The sequence below is a fragment of the Lygodium microphyllum genome, chromosome 12 (assembly GCF_053477565.2).
Source record: "Lygodium microphyllum isolate KBCC chromosome 12, Lygodium_microphyllum_v1.1.10, whole genome shotgun sequence".
NCBI classification, from domain to species: Eukaryota; Viridiplantae; Streptophyta; class Polypodiopsida; order Schizaeales; family Lygodiaceae; genus Lygodium; species Lygodium microphyllum.
In genome coordinates, this window is record NC_141146.1 from 133,744,744 (window position 1) to 133,758,613 (window position 13,870).

The window sequence follows — 13,870 nt, forward strand, 5'->3', positions numbered from 1 at the left end:
TTTCAAGGCTGCTATCAAAGACCAATACCCAATCTCCCTCTTCTATTGCTCTAGGCCGCAAGCAATGCCTGCTGTCAAACCTACCATATTTCTTAGTCTAATAACCTTCAACCTGTCAATAGCTAGCTGAATATCCTCTGGTCTCCTCTCCAACTGTCGAATCCGAAGAGCTAAGAGCTCCTCTCTCGTCAAATCCTCCTGCCAAGGTAAAACTGACCAAGTCAAAGCACAAGTCTCAGTTGGCATAACCGGTTTCTGACCATACATCAACTCTGCAGGCATATATCCTGTGGTAACACTATGAGTCGTACGATCAGCCCACAAAGCAAATGGTAGAAGTCTCGGCCATTCTCCGATCAGTCCTCTGCATGCTTTGGCTAATGCTTTCACTATCGGCGGATGCCCTCTTTCACTCTTCCCATTTCCCTCTGGATTATATGCTGTAGTTAGAGCCAACTTGATTCCTAGCTAAGAGAAAAACTCCCTAGCTTCATCTGCATCCAATTCACCACGATCCGCAGTGATCTTACCCACACAACCATACCTGTAGAAAATTTCCTCCAATAAGAACTTACACACTGCACTAGTGGTCTTCATTCTCAAAGATCTGCCCTCAACATGATTGGCAAGATCCTCTCTAGCCAAAACAATATACCTCATCTGCCATAGACCCATGGGCATAGTAACCAAATCAACTACCCACTTATAATGAATGCATAGTGGATAGGTTGGATGAAGCTCATCTCGATGACGCACTACCGAATACATCTGGCAGTCTCTACAAGTCTCAACAAAGTGAGAAACATCTCTGTACATGCCTTTCCACCAATATTTCTCCTTGATTTTCTCATAAGTAGCCCACACTCCTCTATGACTAGCCCAAGGACTCTCATGAAACTCCCTCATCACCTGTAACTGTGTCTCTCTATCGCAGACACCCGCAAAGGTAATCCGCCTCTTTTCTTCGGATGCTTCCAAAGAAATCCGTCCTTGAGAAAATAACCATAGGCTTTCCTTCTGATCTACTTGAACTCTTCATCTGTCCATTCATCTCTTTTGCTTAGTGTACTAAGGTACCTGCCAATCTGCAACCAATCTCCAACATAGAGTTCTTCTATGAAAGCCACAATATCATAGACATGACAAACATGATCAACCATAGTGGCTGAAATTTTTGCATCATCCTCTTCTGCACAAGTAGAGTCTCCTCATCATCATATCTGGCTCTAGACAATATATCTGCCACTGGATTATCCTTCCATGCTATGTGTTTAAATTCCAGATTTAATGACTTGATGTATGCAATCCATCTCAACATGGCTATATCCGGAGGAGAGCAACTCGTGATCATACCAATCAATGGCAAGCAATCTGACTCTACCACAACTGAAGCTCCAATAAAGTACTCCTTGTCACATTTGAGAGCCGTGACAATCCCCAGTAGCTCCCTCTTGATTTGCGGATATCTCCTCTGTCTCTCATTTAGGAGTTTTGCCCCAAACCGAATAGCATACCTATTTCCATCTGCATCATCTTGACCCACAGCCCAACCTATGCCAATTGGACTAGTGTCAACCGTCAATACAATAAGCTTTCCACAATTATAATCCGCTTTCCTGAGAGTAGGAGCATTCTACAATAACTTCTTCAATTTCCGCATGGCTCTAGTGTGGCTCTCATCCCAATAGAATTTCTGCCCCTTTCGAAGCAGCTGATACAAACAATCTGCTATGTGTGCAAAATGAGGTATCCAAATCATATAAAACACACAAGCTCCAATGAATCTCCGTACTTCTGAAGTGGTAGAACAATGCTTCGCAATCTTGCCTATAGCATTCACCTAATCAGGTGAGGGTTTCTTGCCATAATATCCACACATATGTCCAACAATGACAACCTCATTCACTCCAAAAACAGATTTTTGCCCTGAAAGTGTCAAGTTCACTTCTTCTAACCTGGCCAAAATCTTCTCACATGCTGAAATATGATCAGCCACAAAGTATCTACATCCCTGCTCATTTAGACTCTCATTCTTCTCTTCTTCTGCACACCCCTTAATGGGCACATCATCCAAGAAAGGCATAGTAAGCTGAGGTATGTAATCTCGAAGGACCTTATGCATGGCATTCATTATATGCGCAACAAAATTAGTGGCACATTGAGGCAAGGTACACATCCTGACAAGCCCAATAGGAGTTCTCATGGTGGTTATATCCCTGCTTTCCAAAGCCAGCTGAAATTGATCATATCCTGAATACAAATCACCTAAAGAATAGATGGCACATCCAGCAAATGCCTCTGCAAACTCATCCACAACTGGGCCTATACCAACATTCCTGATAGTAACTCTGTTCACCAGCTTGCATGTCCTGAATAAATCAGAGAGTACCATTCTTCTTTGGAACTGTAAACCACCTGTTTGAGTATGGTGCAGATGAAGGCTCAAGAATTCCCATCCTGATTTTCTCATTCAATAAATCAATTAGTTTTGGCAAGTGTGCTTTAGGCACTGGAATAGGTTGGAAATTCCATGGAATATGAGGAATAGTAAAAATGACCATAGGAGTAATAATATCAGGATTCGCACATCCAATCTCATGTGGGAAAAAAGCAAATCCCCTTCCATGTCGCTCAAGCATCTCCTGAAAGCATTACTTCTCTATGGGTAGCAAGAAATCACCATTTCCAATTTTCAATTCAGCAAGAGTCTCTGCTGAAAATTTATGACCAATATGCTCCGGATTCCTCAAAATTGGCTGTTTGGCAGCCCTCTCTATTTGCTGATCACTGTCAGGTGGAAGCGATACAGCTACCGGCTTCACCTTCTTATCCACAGTTTTGTATTTCGTGTCAACCCTGGCTTCATTATGCTCTTCTGCATTACTCAAATTTTGCTGTAAATCAGCAATTCTACACTCCAATGGCTGAATATCCTCAGCCCTCTGCTCTATGGACTGCATAGGAACAGCCCTAAACTCTGGATGTTGAAATATTTCAGCAGTAAACTCTGTTGGCTGAAAGTTTTCAGCCCTCTATGTCTCTGAAAGCTGATCATAACCAGCTGGAAACTCTGTTTGCTAAATTTCTTCAGCACTCAACACTCTTTGCTGAGTTACCTCCGCCTCTGACTCAATCTGTGACACAAAATCTGCAATTTCATGAAACATGTCCAGGGACTGCACTAATACATTACTGTGACAATTCTGCATATCAGTTTTTAGCATATCTCCCATCTCTGTGATCGTATCTGCACAAATCACACTGTCATACATCCCATCTATGTGCTCATCATCCTCCAAAATTCTTGCATTTTTCAAATTTTTCTCCTTCCTGCATATATACTGCCTGGCAGCTCTAGGCAACCTAGAAGTCTTCTGATAGCTCATTGAACTGTTTGTTGAAATCCCAACAAAACCGGAGGAGAAAACACTGCTGCCAAGAGGTGAGAACTCCAATCTCCTCTGCTCTGTACCACCGTCGTCTCGCAAAACGGCGGCACCTAATGAAAACCCGAATCCCTCACAGTGGGCAAAGGTACATCTCTGAGAGTATCCCTGTTTCTAACATGGTTCACACACATAGTCATAAACTGAACTGCTCTCATGCCATCTTTACTGCGAATCCGTGCATAAGCAGATCCATCATCCATTACCTTTGTTTCCATGCGCATCTCTGTGATGAATGGCTGACCAAGAATTATGGGATAAGAGCATGAATCCTGCACAAAGAAATGAAAATCCTCCTCTACATCACCAATAGAAACCCTGACACTAGGACAGGCAGCATACAAATCACCTACAGTGTTATTGGCAGCTCTCATACGCCACCCATGCTCTACATCCATAGGCCATCTGTTACTCTCATAAACTCCACGAACTATGAGATTAATCTCTGAACCATGATCCACCAATGCAACATAAGGCACTTGTTTCTCTCCAATCTTTACCATTGTCTCTATAGTTTCCCTAGCCTAATGGCTCCGCGAAAAGTGACTACGTGGTATCAAGACAGACTCATCAATTTCAACATAATGCATAGGCTGAACCCTCTTCTCTACCTACGGAAAAACAGAAGCATTTTCAACCATAACCTCATCCTCATCCTCATCCAACTCCCCAATCAAAACTCCCTGTGTATCAGTGGTAGACAATGCATGTCTTTTCCTCTTTAAAACCTCCTGAAACTGATCCTGAAACTCTCTTTTCGAGATGCCCAAAACCTCAGAAATAGTGAAAGTCACCTCACTGCCAAGTATCTTGTCATTAAAGATTTTCTTCATGTCTGTAGATGTCTCAAAATCGGACATCAATCTAAACGCTGGCTGCTTTCTCTCTCTAGGCTCTTGCCTCTTTTCTCTCTTTTGAGCATCTTCCATCTGTCGATCTGGCCCTGGTCTTGAAGACGGTCCTGCAGTAGGTGGAGTAACAAACTCACCCCCTCTAGTCTTCTTAGCTGCACTTGGATTTTCTTCATCCCTCTTATGCTTCTCCTCAACAAGTGCATCTGCTCCCTGAGACTTAGCCAAATAAGCATAAATAGAGTACTTGTCAATAGGCGAATCCCAACCTGTCTCTGATTTGATGCTAGAGCCTGCACTAATCAAAACAATTTGCTGAATTTTCCCCTTGTTTGCAGTCTCCATAGCATAAGTCCATAGTGCTAACTGAGTCTCTGATCCCTTCTCAATCTGGACTCCATATGCAGAAGCATCACCTCTAGCTGTCACATAAGAAGTACACGCAGCCATATCATCCACTAACTTCTTCATTCCACCTTTACCAAAGTTGGTAGCAAGTGGAGCTCCTGTCTCACTCAACCAAATCTTACCATCTTGCCCCCAATATACCAAATTCTTTCTCCTTGCATCCTGAAAAGATTCACAATCCCTGCAATGCTGATGGTCTGTACTATCGCACCAAATACATCTCCGATCTCTCCTAGGTGCACTAGGAGCACTCCTAGGTGCAGTAGGAGCACTGGAAGAAGTAGTAGGCGCAGTCAAAGCAAACTGCTCTTTCAACTTTCCCACCAACTCGGCTTTGACTGACTCCAGTGTCAAATCTGTTATGCCTTTGATTATGTCATCAAGAGAAGTATGCACCGATGGAGCGGATGGTTTTGGAGCAGAAGGTGTAGGCATCGGTCGTGGAACAGGAGGAATAGGTGGAGTGGAAATAGTAGGCACTAGCATAGGCCAAGAAACTGGCTGAGGAGGAGAAGAAATAACAGGGATAGAAGCAGGCATAGAAGCAGATGATGGTGTAGGTATCATGAAACCATTCTGTAGGCGAGTCTTCCATATCCTCCTCTTGGTCAAAGTCAAGACTGCATCCTGAGCATCCTGCCAATCCGTTTTAAGACCCATAGGCTTCGTGCGATCCTCAAGAAGCTCATCCAATTCTTCTTGAAGAGCAGGATCTGCAGCTTGCAAGAAAAGCTCAACTTTTTCAACATCCAATGCTCTTTGTTCAATGGCATCAAGCTGACTATACCTTTCCTCAAATTCTCGAATCAACTCTGAAGCAGCTAGACCTTTGTTTGGCATGTAGATCCACTCTCGGAATGACCGTCGAGTAGCCATACCAAAGTCCTCAAGGAAATATTCTTCTTTCAGGGCCTTCTTAAAATCTTGCCAATGTGTATTTTGAATAAAAAGATCAGTCACTTTTGCCCTCAAGGTGGGTGTGACAAGACGAAGGAAATACTTACTCATAAGTCCAGTTGGAACTCCAAAAAACCCCATCTTGATCTCATATGTCTTCAAATATGCTGAAACATTACGGCCGTCAAATAGCTTCTTCTCATTCTCAACTGCTTCAATAGCCTTAGTCGCGCTGTTTGCATTCTCCTGCTCCAAATAGAGTTGCCTTTGCTAAGACAACTGCTGTTGATGCAATTGTTGCTGCTCCTGCATATACAATTGTGTCTGCTGATTTTGGAGCTGCATATACATGGACATATTCTGCAAAATCTACTTTAGATCCTCTGTTGAAGTACTTGACGCAGCAGTCATTGATGGAGCTGAAGTAGACGTAGCTGGAATTGTAGAAGAGGTTGAAATAGAGGCTGAAGTATCTCCCATCCTGAAATTTCTGCGACGCTTTCATGTCGGGCTCACCAAAGATGTCAAAGGGTTTCGAAAGCAATGTCGCAACTTCAGAAGTCCTTCATAAATTTCAGGATAAAAGATTAATCAAGCGTGACATTTACAACCCTATTCAACTTCAACAGCTTCAGCTTCATAAAGAAAACAAATTTGATTTATAAATTGGCTGCTCAAAAACTGAAGTCCTTCACGTCCCTTTGATATGCCCTCAACTTTTTCTACAGTCTCCTTTGGTAGAACTCTTTTCAAATTTTTTTTTAAAAAAAACTAGAACAAAGTCTGATTAGCTACAACACATTCTTCAGAGATTTGGTAAACATTTTGATGAGCAAGCAGCATGATAGAACATTTCTGTTTCCTAGTGGAGAGTATTAGGACTTCATGTGGTGCTGTGAACATCCTCAGACCTTGCAGACATGTTCAGATAAATGTAATGTCCATGTTGCAGCATTGTTTGTTACAATACATTCAGATCCTCTTAAGAATCGTCTTTTAATGTGACTGAAATTAGTGGCCTCTGTTTATACAAGAATTGAAGTCTCAAAGTGTTGTTTTTGATATTAATTCTTCAATTGCACTCTTGATGGGCTTAAAGAGAAGATACAGAGAGCACTTGATAGAAAGTCTGGACTATTTTTGAGCAATAATTATCAATCAAAATCTCTCATTTTCTCTTGTCATGATGTCATTCACAAGAGAAAAATTTTGTGTCTTCGGATTCCAGAAAGAGGTGTAGAAATTTGTGCTGGTTCTCTGTCTTCCGTGACTCCAGTTCTCTGTTAAAAATTGTATGGGGGGGAAAAGAGCACAATTATCCTGAGTGTGGAGGAGAGCGATCCTAAATTGGCAATTCTTCTTTAGTGCGAGAAAGGTTCATTCAACTCCACAAAACCAACCAGTGGAAGCTTCATATGCAATGAAGAAGATTCCAATTCTATCTCTCTCTCTCTGTAAGTGCACAAGCTTAGACCAGTAGGGCCTTTCGGAGTTCACGAACTCTTCAATTTGATGACATTGTTGCAACAGCTTCAGCCAGTCAGGGAAAGCTCCATGGTGTCCGTCGTTGCAGCAATTTCAGTCCTCACACCACTTTCGTCATCAACTTTGGCTTCTTAATCAGCAACAACATCACCAATTACTCGATCGTCATCTTCTGTTCTCCTTGAGTAGCTCTTGTGCAGTTTCGCCAGCGACCTCCTTGTTGCCCTCTGTTGGCTTGATCCTTCAACAAGATAGCCATGGCTTGTCAAGCCGGAACCCAGTGCTTTCCTCCTCGTCAACAGAGAAAAACATTCCCCCCCATCTCCGTTGAATTCGCGTCCTTTTCGTCCTCCCAGTCGTTCCTTTCGTTCTTCCAGTCGTTCCTTTCGTTCTCCATCAAGCGGCCTATAACACAGCCCCTTCTGAACCAGAAAAGCCCTTATGTTTGTTATTGGTCAAGATTTTTTTTCTCCTCTGAGCTCTCCCAGTCGCCGAGATAAACATTCTCCTCTAATCTTGTTCAATTCGCGTCGCTTTTTCCTATACAGTCGATCCCCTTCATTGTCAAAATTAGCTCTTGAATCAGCTAATTAGCCTCCCCATTCCAAGATTCCCTGCGCCCCATTCAACGAAAAAAAGAACACCCATGAGAAATATATTTTTCCCAAGCTCTTTTTCCACTTGTCGCTTGTAGATGTAACCTATTGTGTGCAGCATAGGCTCTCCAAAAGCTGCTTCTGAAAGACGATGAGCCTCTTCTTTTGCCCATTCTATAAATGCTTGTCTATTATTGACAAACAATTCTAACTTCTTCTCCAAAATTTCCACAAGTTTCATTTCCCTCTCTTTTTGTACCTCCTTCATCTTCTCTTGAGCTCTGACTGGATCATCTGTTCCTAAATCTAGAGATGCCATAGTTGCCATTGCCAGCTGGCCAATGTACTCCTCAAAGAGTTCGCTGCCAAACAACATTCCAAACACAACTAGAGGGTCCAACATGCTTTCCTTGGTAAGAGAAGATTTTCCATATCTGTCATAAGTTTCTCTTTGTTGAGGATCACTCAATACTTGATATGCCTCTCCTAACAACTGAAAATTCGAAGCAGCTTGAGGATCATTTGGATTTTTGTCCGGATGCACCCTTCTTGCCTTGTCGTAGTAAGCCTTCTTGATGGCAGCAAGGCTCGCATCAGGGCTTACGCCTAGGATATCATAGAACTCGGTCTCCTTCACCATATCCCCACTCGCACACCAGAAAGGGCCACTGACACCATACTCCCATGCAACATTAGAGCTTTGCAAAATAGTAGCTGCCCAAGTCCACTGTGATACAATGACACTCGCAATCAAGCCTATCTTGATGCTCCTACCAGCTGTATTGAACCATTCTGAGGTGTACTGAACATCAAGCAAGCTCCCACATTTGGCATACGTATCCACCAATGTACTTCAATTTGCATCTCTTGGAAATAATTTAGTACTTCCTCACAAAGCCCATAATCGGCATATCTTGAAATAAGTGTAGCCCATGAGATTCCATATCGAGTTACCAATCTATCAAAAACTCCTTGTTCTTCTACGTCACATTTAGCATACATGTCAACCAGAGCATTGTTGATTAATTCCTCTTGCTCCAAACCCTCTTCACTATATTTTCTGCATGGAATGAAAGAGCAAACATAACGACTAAGTATGTACAAAGTATCAAATCACACACACAACGTTTGGGTGGTTTTCACACCTCGAATGCGCAGCAATACGACAATGTATGACTAGATTCACTTTCCCTAACTTTTCTTGTTAAGACCAAAACGCATGTTAAATTTCGGCATAACTTCCATTGATCCTACTAGGACTTGCATTCAAGCATCATGCCCACAATTCTTTTTCTAAGATTTTAAAATTTCATTCTTTAATAAACCATGCAGCCTTTCCCTAAATACACTCTTGATGAATGAAATTTTTCGTAGGACAAATGTGCTACATGCAATCCTTTCCTAACTACAATGTAGTGAAATTCATGCCAAAAAAAACTAGAGTTAACCTATTCCAATTTACAATCACATGCCACAAGCAAATTCCTAGAACCATTTATGCACTCTTCTATTTCCTACGGGGTTAATGACTTTCCCTAATGAATCATTACAAAGAAGGTTTGGCTAAAAATGCGACATGCGATTAATCTTTCCATGCGTAGTCAAAGGTGTAATTTAATCATTTCAACCTTATAATGATAGGCAATAAGTGTTCTAGGTTGTCACTTTGACATGCACGACAAGGCAACATACTCTTAAGGACGTTAAATGGATAGAAATTTTCTTTATATGGAAAATACCAATGACCCAATTTCATGTCATGAACTAATTCTAATCATTGATCAAATAGTCGATTTACTTCCAATTGCATTTAACTTGACTAGGTGAATTTGGGCATGCATAGGTGCTTCCTAATCCATGAAGTTATCGTGATTAATGCAATACTTTTGCGTGGAATCAAAATTAGTAAAAACCTGGACTTGTGGGCTCGGGGAAATATCCACGTGAATACTAGGAGATGAATCTCCTGCACGCGCACCTTGTGACTTTTTAGGGGCCATCGTAGGCGTGATTTCAGCTTTCCGTTTGCCTTCGCGGACTACCAATTTACTCGCCTTGGTATGCAACCTCCAGATCTTACCCTTCTCCCTTGTACACAAGAGATACCTTCACAGGAGTTTGGATCTTTAAAAGGCCGGGCTTGCGAGACTTGGGCTTATGGGATTTGGATGTATGGGATTTGGAGCTTTGCTTTGGGAAATGGGCTTTTACAAGGAAGCTTGCGGAAATGGAGCTTCACGAGAAGGCTCACAGAAATGGTGTTTTACACATCTCTTTTAAAATCGGGTGACCACACAAAAAATAGGGCTTAAAGAGGCTGTAACTTTTCCCTTCCCTGTGCGCAAGAAATCTTCCACCAAAATGGGTTTCCTCAAAACCCCGGGGTGGCTAGTGGGAATTGACTTTATGGGTGGCTTGTGTGAAAGGGGCTTATAGAAGCCCCCTTAGAAGCTTCTTAGAGAAGCTTCTGTCTGTGAACAGATCCACGTGGAAGAGGGAGGGGGTACTAAGGAAACGATGTGGAAGAGGGATGATGGCGTGAGGGAGGATGTTTATGGCGGCGGCTATCAATGCTATAGACTGTGGCGTCCCCCAGTACGGCGGCGAATGGCTTCCACCGGTGGTGTCTTCTCTAGCATGGCGACGACTGCAGCTTCCTTCCTCACTCTCCACATAGCACAGAAGGTCAGTACTTCCTCCTTCTTACCCCCCCACAAGGCTAAGGGGGGGTTTATATAGCCCAAGGGGGGAGAAGGGAGCTCCACACGTGGCCAGAGGGATGATGGCGTGAGGGAGGATGTTTATGGCGGTGGCTATCAATGCTATAGGCGGCGGGGTCCCCCAGTCCGGCGGCGAATGGCTTCCACCGGTGGTGGCTTCTCCAGCATGGTGATGACTGCAGCTTCCTTCCTCACTCTCCACACAGCACGGAAGCTCACTACTTCCTCCTTCTTACCCCTCCACACGGCTAAGGGGGGGTTTATATAGCCCAAGGGGGGAGAGGGGAGCTCCACATGTGGCCATTGCATGGCTTCCCCCCCCCCCCCCCCCCTCATGCAACCACCACTCCACTAAGCCCATTCCCCCACACTCCCTCTCCTCCAACTGTGCATCGACTGGGGGAAAGGGATAATCATAAAAACATTTTCTTTAATAATATCCCTCTTTGCCCCTCCCAAGAGGGTGTTTACTCGCGATTTGTGGATTTTGAACCCCCGGGCTCACTTTTCCAATGTGGAGGTCTCGATTTCTTGCGTGCGGGTTACAGATTACACCTTCGGAAATTCCAATACGGAAGATAACCTTTGCATGAGGTTTACGCAGTGTGCGTGAAGTTAATATTCACGAGCGGGAATATTACATTCTCTCCCCCTTGGAGAAATCGAGATGTCCTCATCTCGAGAAGAACTGGGGGTATTCTTGGTTGCGAGTGCTTTCATCCATCCAAGTGGCATCCTCCTTGGGATAATCTTTCCACTGGATGAGGCATTCTCTCAAGGTTCTGGATCTCAGTTGTCTCTCCCTAACATCTAAGATCCTGTCACGCCGTAGCTCAAGGACTCCTTGGCTAGGCATTACAACTTGTTGGTCATCAAGTACATGGCTAGGATTAGGTACATACTTCTTCAGTAGGCTGATATGGAATACATTATGAACCTTTAGGTTCTCAGAGAGTTGTAGTCTATAACCATTGGATCCTAGGCACTTGAGGATCTTGTATGGTCCACAATACCTCGGACTTAGCTTCTTGTAATCTCCTAAGGATAGGGAACTCTTCTTTGACTGTACGCGAATGAAGACCATGACTCCTTCGTCGAAGGTTCTATCTTGACGTTTCAAATCCATGTATGCCTTCTATCTATCCTTGGCAGCAAGGATGTCCTGTCTAATTGACTTCATTTGGTCATCCATCTCTTCCAGCATTTGCCTTGAAGCTTCAACCCTCAAGGTTGGATATGAGAAGTTTAGGGGACTTTGACAGTCATGCCCATACAATGCTTGGAAAGGGGTCATCTGAATGCTTTGTTGGTAAGAAGCATTGTAGGCAAATTCAACCAAAGGCAAGTATTGAATCCACCTTTTTGGTTCACAGCAGCAGTGTGCCCTTAGCATATCCTCGATGACTTGATTGACTTCTCCATTTGACCATCAGTTTGGAGATGGTAGGCTGTACTAAAACAGAGTTGAGTTCCCAATGGCTTCAAAGATAGCTCTCCAGAAGTGTGATGTGAAGAGAGAATCATGATCACTAATGATTCTTTTGGGCAACCCATGTAGCTTGAATATCTCCTTGATAAACAACCTTGCAATGTTTGAGGCTTTATAGTTTTTCTTAACAGGAATAAGGTGTGCAACCTTAGTAAGCATATCAACCACAACCATAATGGAGTTGTATCCTCCCTGAACTTAGGGTAGACCAACAACAAAGTCCATACTGATGAATTTCCATTTCATTTGGGGAATGTCAAGTGGTTGCAACTTTCCTGGCATTTTGACATGTTCGGCTTTGATATGTTGATAAGACAAACACTCAGTGACATATTTGAGAACGTCACCTTTAAGCCTATCCCAAAAGTAGCTCTTCTTGACTGCATTGAGGGTCTTGGCATAGGCGGGATGTCCTGAGAAAAGGGAATCATGAGCTTTCCATAGTATCTTTTGCTTGAGTGACTGGCTTGTCGGTATACATAATCTCGTTCTATAGTAGACAAGTCCACTATTGATAGAGAATTCTTGATACTTAGCCTATAGCTTCAGGTATTGATCCTTGATAAGGATCTCCCTTAGCATATTTTGATAGGTTGGATCATGGCATGCTTCTTCTCTAGCTAGCTCAAGTATTGGGTTGTTTGGCATGGATACCTTTGTGGCTAGAGATCTAGCTGTTGATGGATTTTGCAAGATTAGAGAATTAAGGAATGCCTTGCGACTGAGTGCATCAGCAACCACATTCTCCTTCCTAGGTTGGTATTTGATTTCAAAATCATACTCCTCCAGCACTTCAATCCACCGACGTTTCCTCATGTTGAGCTCGTTCTGGGTAAAGATCCACTTGAGACTTTTATGATCCGTCACTAGAGTAAACTTGTTACCCAATAGGTAGTGTCTCCAAAGCTTTAGAGCATGGATGACAACTAACAGTTCTAGATCGTGGGTAGCATAATTCTTCTCATGGCTCTTCAGTTTCCTTGAAGAGTATGCTAGAGGATGAGCTTCTTGCATGAGCACACATCCTAAGGCAAGTGTGCTAGCATCAGTTACTACTTCGAACTCCTTATTGAGGTCCAGAAGTTTCAAGATAGGTGCTGATACCAAACTTTACTTTAATATATCAAAGCTAGATTGTTCGGTAGTTGACCATGCAATCGATGTTTGCTTCTTCAATAAATCCGTCAGAGTTGCTACAATCAAAGCATAGTTTTTGATGAAGACCCTATACCATCTTGTCAATCCAAGAAAACTATGTATTCTTTGATAGTCGTTGGTATTGGCCATTCTAGAACATCTCTCGGTTCCACTGAGATTCCTTCCACTGATACAATGAATCCCAGATATTTAATCTGACATTTGAAGAATGCACACTTCTTCATCTTAGCATAAAGCTTGTGTGCCGTCATTGTCTCAAGGACAATGCGAAGTTGGGGTTCATGATTGTCTTCCTGTTTGGAATAGACTAAGGTGTCGTTGAAGAAGATGAGTACGAAGTCATCAAGATATGGCCTAAAGATATCCTGCATTAACCTGTTGAAGGTGGCAGGTGCATTCATAAGCCCGAATGACATGACTAGGAACTCAAAGTGTCCATATCTTGTGTTGAAAGCCGTCTTTGGGATATCTTCTTCCTTGATCCTTATCTCATAGTATCCAGACCTGAGATCAATCTTGGAGAAGATCTTCACACCCTGAATTTGGTCAAGAAGCTCATCTATTCTAGGAATAGGGTGCTTGTTCTTAACAATTGATTGATTCAACCCTCTATAATCAATACATAGTTGAAGCGTTTCATCTTTCTTCTTCTGGAACAACACTGGAGTTCCCCATGGTGAACTGCTGGGATAGATGTAGTGCTGATCTAACTGTTTCTTGAGTTGCTCCTTTAGCTCAATTGCTTCCAGGATGGACATTCTATAAGGCCTCTTTGCAATTGGCGCAGCTCCTGGCACTAGCTTGATCTCATGATCCACTT

At 42.9% G+C, this 13,870-nt stretch overlaps 1 pseudogene; it reads right to left on the bottom strand.

The window, feature by feature from the left end:
- Window positions 1–7,669: 7,669 nt before the first annotated feature.
- LOC148028301 (chaperone protein dnaJ 10 pseudogene) lies at window positions 7,670–8,323 on the bottom strand (annotated as a pseudogene).
- Between the last annotated feature and the right edge of the window lie 5,547 nt (window positions 8,324–13,870).